We start from the raw sequence: 8,024 nt of genomic DNA on the forward strand, positions 1-8,024 counted from the left end.
ATTTGAGGTAATACTTGTCAAAGCTAAATAGCTAAGTATAGTCTAGTTCCGTTCAAACCATCCAAACCTGTTTTTACACCACTGTGCGTGTGGTAATGTTTATATAATAACATTTAATCTGATGCCAGCCCCGGATTAATTATCTAAAAAATAAATTATCATCGCCGGAGTGTGGACCAATCAGAGTTCAAGCATTTGCAAGCGAGAATTTAGATTGGCCATCTCTCCTTGTTCTCTTGACCCCGTGCCCTCGTTTCGTTTTGAGAGCGCTTGGCAACATTGTAAGCATGAGAAGATCCTCTGACATTTCCTCCTAAACGGCCATGATAATACGTAACACTTGCCCCCTCCAGAGCCACTGCGCTTTGTTTGACAAGTCCAGCAACAGGTGCGTACTTCAATACCGCTGTATTCATTCAGTTTATTCGACGTAATTAATCGTGTACGAATATTAGCTGGCTAGCTAGCTATCTGGTTTTGAAACGCGTTGTGTTGCCATGCCAACTGTAACTTGAAGTGAAAGTCGTGCAAGGGGTCAGACACGGCGATGTTTTGCTTTATCCTCACTTGCGAACAGGTAGTTATAGAATATTTTCTCTATCATTAGCGTTAATTAGATTAGTTTTTTCTCTCTATAAGAGTTATACATTCTGTGAGTTGTTTTAATTTACATTATGTTTGCCGTGTTATTTCAGTGTCAAATAATATTTCACGGTGGACTGAAAAGAAAGTTATTTCTTGGTAAAATGTTAGCATCTATAGTTTTACTTCTAAAACAAACAAACAATAAGAACATTTGTTTCGGTTAAAATGTAAACGACAACATCTCTCTGGGTCTCTGAAGGTAAAATGTATTGGTATTAATGGTTACATTTGGATTGTTTATAATGTTTTGCCGTCTGGTAAAGGCAGATAACTTGAGAAAATACTAAACAGTACTAAAGCCAAAATAATTTAACAAAACAGTTAAGATCATAGTGCAAAAATAAGAACACCTTAATAATTAATTGACAAAAATATATCAAATAAAATTGGTCAATCAGGTCATACCAAATATTACATTTAGATGAATTTGACGTAAGGTAACCTCACTGTTATAATAATGAACATAAAGTTTAATAACACCGTTGTAAAACTGAAGCAATATTGTCGATATTGACTATGAAATTCGTCAAATTCATAATGCTGGGTTTTGGCCATACCATGTCTTTTACAAAATAACCATGATAGTGGTTGGTGGAAAAAACGATGATCAAAATTAGAGAACAGCAAACAGACCCTTGATTTTTAACACTAAAGCTCATCTTTGGCCACAGGACATCACTAGACATCACTGCAGGGAATAAACCACATGTTGCTGAATGAGCCTTCACATTTGCATTGACTTTGCCTGGTATTTGTAGGAACTTCTCCCAAACAATGATATTTTGCCTCCAATTTTCATTGTTTTTTTAACACTTTTACTTCATGCTATCTTCAAATTGGCAGCAAACATGAAAGGTTAGTCTAGGCTTTTGTTTCTTTCAATGTCAAATGGACTTTCAGCTCAAAAGGTACTGTATGCCAAGATCCTTACTTTGTTCAGCGAGGAATTCCAGCTAAAATTTATTCTCTGAATTATTCTATTACCATAACTGGTTTCAATGTTTACCACGGTTTGGAAAAGGCAAGGTTTTAAAACTGCAAAAAGGTTCTGTTCCGGTCCTACAGGTATAGTGCTCTGTATATATGAGTACACCCCTCACAAATCTTACAATATTACATTTGTGCATATACATTACATTAGTCAGTACTGAAGCCAAATCTGGAGCTTATCTAACAAAGTAACTTATGATAACAGTCTAAAAACTAGTACTCCCAAATGTATATGTTATAGAAAAATATTAAATACATTTGTTAAAAAGAGGAAAAATCAAGAGGTTTGTAGGTTGTAATTTTTTTTTTGCAATATTTAGCTTGAATTTAATTGTATTATCTTTCAATTTCTAAATATGTTTGGAGACTAAAATATTATTTTAATAAATATATCTGTTTAATAAATCTGTTTTGTTTTCCCAGTGCTGGAAGGGCATCCAATGTGTAAACAAACAAGTTTGTTGGTTCATTCCACTGTGGCAACCCTAGAATAATAAAGGGACTAAAGCGCGTCACACACTGGATGCGCTGTGGCACGGCGTGCACATGACAGTTGAAAGTATTGCACACCAGATGCGCACATTCGCATGCTATTTAAAATTAAACTAATCAGATGGCGCTCTGTTTCGTGGCAGAAATATGAACAGTGTCCTGAAGGGCGTAACACAACAAATGCGCCACGACACGGCGTGCACATGACAGTTAAAAGTATCGCAGACCAGACACGCACATTTGCATGTTATTTAAAATGAAACTAATCAGATGGTGCTCTGTGGCGTTGCAGAAATATGAACAGTGTCCTGAGTCGTGGCCGGGCGCCACGGACAGATGCCGACTTGCGGCGCGGTGTGTGTACCCTGATAGAAACCTAAGTTTAGAATTCTAAAATGCATGGCGCATCGCAAAGTGACGCATCTGGTGTGTGACCCCCTTGAGCTGAAAAGAAAATCAATGAATGAATGAAAACTGTTTTGTTTAAATGCACCAAAATATATAGCCTATATTAAAATAAAAATATTCATTTTCTAAATGGGGTGTACTCAATTATGCTGAGCACTGTGTGTATGTTTTTTTTTTAATATAAAAACATGTTTTTTTTTACTATTTTTATTTAGTTTTTAGAACATCAGTATCTCCACATCAAAATCTACTAGTCAGCCTACGATTCAGAAAACATCTGAAAAACAAATGTCTTGTAAACCAACATACCAGCACACTATAGACCTGAACAGTGCCATGGCTTTTACTTTATATCCAAAGATGCCTTTTCATTGTAGAATAATGACATTGTAGATGCAAGATTCTAAAAATCACATATTTGGATTAAATAACTTCTTTTGCTGTGGCTGAATAGTTTACCTGTTGTCTTTCATTTGTACAACATGCTGTCCAAGAGTTTGAGGCAACTTGCAAAGTCAGTTGTTATTATTTAATTACATTTTACTCATTAAATTAAAAAAAAACCATCATCACAATAATATTTAACTGGTAATTTTATACACTGTAAAAATATCTTATAAATTAGCGGTTTTCCGTATTTTTTTATTTTTATTATTTATGCTTTTGAATCGCATTATGAGACCTTGATCATTCTTCGGAAAACTCTTTTCTGAACATTTTTAATAGTTTTAAGTAATATATTGTTAGAGTTGGTGTTGTATTTATGCTGCAAAAACCTTGTAATAAGCCTCCAGTACATTTTCTGTTATTTTACAGATTCATTTATTTATATATTATTTCTTACAGATGAGGTTCTCAAGGTGAATGCGAACCTTGGCTCTAGGGGTCAAGCAACAAAAAATAAGGTCACTTATTAAAACTTGGTGTGATTCTGGAGTCAGATCTGAGTTTTAATATTCATGTCAAAGCAGTAACTAAATAGGCATACTATCATCTTAAAAACATTGCAAGAATTAGATGTTTTGTTTCCAGTGAGGACAGAGAGAAACTTGTTCATGCTTTTATCAGCAGCAGGGTGGATTACTGTAACGGCCTCCTCACTGGCCTTCCCAAAAGTACAGTCAGACAGTTGCAGCTCATCCAGAACGCTGCGGCCAGGATTCTGACCAGAACCAGAAAATCAGAGCACATCACACCTTTACAGGTCTTTACACTGACTCCCAGTTATATTAGAATAGATTTTAAAGTATTATTACTTGTCTATAAATCACTAACTGGCCTAGGACCTCAATATATTACAGATATGCTCACTGAATACAAACCTAACAGATCCCTTATATAAGTAGGATCAAATAAATTGGAAATTCCAAGAGTTTATTCAAAGCAGGGTGAATCCGCCTTCAGCTACTACACCCCTGCTGCTGGAATCAGCTTCCAGAAATGATCAGATGTGCTCCAACATTAGGCACGTTCAAATCAAGACTGAAAACACATCTGTTTAGCTGTGCCTTTACTGAATGAGCTCTGCATGGGTTTTTATCTGTTTTTAATCACTTTTAATATTTGTTTTTATTTTTTTATACTTGTCTCTTGTATTACTGTTTAGGTAAAGCACTTTGAATTATGACTGTGTATGAAATGTGCTATATAAATAAACTTGTCTTGCCTTGCCATATACATGATATTATTTTTAATATCAGTGCTGCACACTGGTGGTGGATGAGGAGATTCCCCCTATGTGTAAAGCGCTTTAAGTGCCCATAAAAGGCGCTATATAAATGTAAGTAATTATTATTATTATTATTATTTCAAAGTAAAATGTCAATAAAAGTCACACTGTTAAACTGTAGAGTTGAATTTTTAACATCAAATGCCAACAGAGCAGAGATTAAGCTCCCTTAATGAAATTCACAACCGTAAATCGGAAAACACAAAATACGGAAACTGTTAATTAACAGATATTGTTTACCATGTATATTCCTTACCATGTAAAGCTTTAGCATTTATTTTGGAAAGTAAATAAAATATTTTGGCTGCTTGTGAAAATCTAACAAACCTGCACATCAGATTCCTATATTTACTTAATGACCAATAGTTAGTCTTTGCTAACTGCACTAAACCATATAACATTCTCCGCTAGTGTTACAATTCATTATAAAATAGTTTACTGGCCAAATGACAAGTAACTGTTTCATGAACACTCAAATGCTTGACAAGTGATCATTTTAGGCCCTGAATATCCTTATTACATACTAGACTGTGCATTGTTTTAAATATCGGCTAAGTGTAAACAGCAACCTCTTTTCTAATGAAGTATGCCTGTTTGTTCTTGGTTCCAAGCACTTTTCTCATCACATTTGACAAGTAGGGATTGTCTTTCTTCTCTGATACTTGTCCGCCTCCTGGCCTTGATTTTCATGTTGATGTATCAGGTTTAGGTCTCCTGTGTTTCTAATAGGTCACTTGATCTTAAGGTTTCAGTGTGTCATCATGTAAGTATATCCAAGTTGGGCCACCCATCACAGAAGTGGCAAATTTGTTCCTTTTTGTCAGGGATTATATGCCAGTACCCAGACGACAGCGCGCAGTGGGGAGGATGATAGCCTTCTACTGGACTGCTAAAGCAAAGCAGTGTGAACTGGAGAATTTTCCATCTGAGGAAACACTGCTGCCCTGCTTCTGAGGAGATCAGGTTAGTGCGTATATTGAATTGGTAATGAATGTGATTTTACATTGATGATTGGTCACAAGCGTCAAAAGTGTTTTCTTAATGTCAATTCTTTGATGGAGCTTGGTGAAATGGTTCCCTCTTTAAAATATATTTATTATTTATTTTGACCTTCTTAAGGAGGCCACGAGGCCATTTCATTTGAGCTCAGTGGCGAAAGGTCATGGTCGGGATTAATTGACTGGATCAAAATACAGTTACCTCGGGAAGGTCTCATAGGAGTTTTATCTTTGTTCCAACTTGTAATTGACTGTTGTGTTCAAAAACAACTACAAGTTCATTCATGCCCTCAGTGATGGCTTTTTTTAAAGTTGGAACCAAGACTGAGTTTTAATAAATATCAAGTAAAGGGTCTTCATGATAAATTATGCAAACATTTTACCCATTAACGTTGTTTGATACGACAAGTTTGATTCAGTTAAGTTGAGAACTTAATGTTGACAGGTACCCTCCTTATCTATAATGTTGAACTATTTGATTAATACTGAAAATATGGGTCAGACGGGTAGAAACAGAGACTGAAACACGATGCTAAGCCTTAGCATTTTGTCCCTTACAAAACCTATCAATTATATAAAATTATTTGGTACATTGAACTAGTTCAATGCTGATAATGTGGTTTAGTTAAAGTGTTAAGTGACAAAACATCAATCATGTTGTTGTCAGGGGGCAAGCTTCTATGGAGAGGAATAGAAGCAGAAACGTTGTGTTAAATCTTAATGGTCCTGTAAAATGCTTTGAAATTTTCATTTAGTATTTGACATAATCTCAACCAAAACACGAAGAGAGCGTTGGACAGAGTGCGAAGGCTGCGCCAGACTGTACGTGTGTGCATGGCAGAAGTATAATATCAGAATAATATAATAAATATAAAACATAATATAATAAGTATTATTCAGCCCTAACAGAGAGGGGTCACATGACTCCACACACAGTAGGCAAAGTAATCTATTAGATCGATTATAGGTTCTGAATGGCTATTTCAATTACTTTTCGATTAATCGCCCATCCCAAGCCAATAGCATTTTGCTTATTACCGCTCTGCCAGTGAAACACATCAAATGTGAAGTGTCTTGAGGGGGTGGAGCATGTCAAATACTCAAAAGCATTTAATTTGCCATGATTTAATGAGAAACTGAAGTATGAGGTGACGTGAATAAAACCGTTGACCCACTTGGTGTGACAAACCACAAGCCTTACATGTTTATAACAGTTTTATATGCTCTAAAAGTGAATTTTGTTACAGTTTTGGAGCACACTATAGATATTTTAATAAGTAACAATACTGGTTTAACATCTTAAAAGCTTTATTTTCATTTCATGAGACTTTTAATATTTTATCAATCACTTTACAGCAACTATCAGTGATATTCAATTATATGATCCACTAAAAGGGTTAATTACAAAAAAAATATGATTCAGTCAAAGTGACCTAACTTAAGTTGTGTTTTGACAGGCAGTGTACTCATCTTTGTGAAGACATGTGATACTAAGGGTTAGCATTTTGCCTTTTACAACAGCTATTTATGATCAACAACAGCTACTCATAATCTTATTTTATCTGATCCACTGAAACACTGAAAATATGATTCAGTTTAAGTGTAAAGCCTCAATCATGTTGTTGACAGCTGGGGAGAAACTGCAAAAGAAACATGATGCTAAGCCTTAGCATTTTCTAAGTTTTCAACTATCAGTGAAATAAAAATGTCTTACCCATTGAAGTGGTTAAACCGAACATATTCTATATTTTAAGTGTCAAAGCCTAAATCATGTTGTTGACTGGTGGAGCACTTGTCTATATGTAGAAACTGTGACAAAAACATGATGCTTACAACATCTGTCAATGTATATCAAATTATTTGACCCAATGAAGAGGTTGAATGCAGAAAATAAGATTCAGTAAGTAACGAAACCTAAATCATGTTGTTGGTTGAAAGACATGGGAACAGAAATGTTATTTATAAGCACACTATGGACAAGTTTGATTGACTTTTACTCTGGAAATGTGACATCAGTATAAGATACAGCTCTTACGTTCTTTAATGGATGCTTCGCTAAATTTAGAAGTGTCTCAGAGGTCACTCAGTCTTCATCAAAGTTTTATGTGTGCTTTCAGAATGGGGACACCAGCGGAGCTCTCAGTGAGTGAAGTGTGTCGGTGTGAGCCTGATCCAGGGCTGGAGGGAGAAGGCTGGGGAAGTGACACTCATGCGGAGCCCTCCAACACTCCAGTCCCACTGCCAGCAGCCAACAAGAAGAAAAAGAGGAAGAAGAAGTAGGCATTTTTATATGCACTTTTAGTTTTTGCTCAAATTTTTTTGTTTTAAATAGTCTCTTTTTAAAATGTCATTTTTTTCTGAGGCACATCAGTGTCACCTCACATTAAAGCCCAAAAAAGTTTGTTATTTTAATGTCAAAACAGTGTTTATTTTTTGTACTTTTGGGAGACTCAAATCAATAGAAAGTTTACTGTTAGGTTTTATCTACACTCACCGGCCACTTTATTAGGTACACCTGTCCAACTGCTTGTTAATGCAAAATTTTAGCCAATCACAATCATGGCAGCAGCTCAATGCATTTAGACATGTAGACATGGTCAAGACGATCTGCTGCTGTTTAAACCGAGCATCAGAATGGGGAAGAAAGGTGATTTAAGTGACTTTGAACATGGCATGGTTGTTGGTGCCAGACGGTTTGGTCTGAGCATTTCAGAAAATTGCTGATCTACTGGGATTTTCGCACACAACGATCTCCAGGGTTT

At 35.7% G+C, this 8,024-nt stretch overlaps 1 long non-coding RNA gene across 1 annotated transcript; it reads left to right on the forward strand.

Annotated features, from left to right (window-relative positions):
* Positions 1–280: 280 nt before the first annotated feature.
* LOC130238511 (uncharacterized) lies at positions 281–7,532 on the forward strand. Its single transcript, XR_008838637.1, has 3 exons — positions 281–388; positions 5,089–5,227; positions 7,380–7,532. It is a non-coding gene; the product is annotated as an uncharacterized LOC130238511 (long non-coding RNA).
* Positions 7,533–8,024: the final 492 nt, after the last annotated feature.

The sequence above is a fragment of the Danio aesculapii genome, chromosome 12, assembly GCF_903798145.1.
Source record: "Danio aesculapii chromosome 12, fDanAes4.1, whole genome shotgun sequence".
Lineage (NCBI taxonomy): Eukaryota > Metazoa > Chordata > Actinopteri > Cypriniformes > Danionidae > Danio > Danio aesculapii.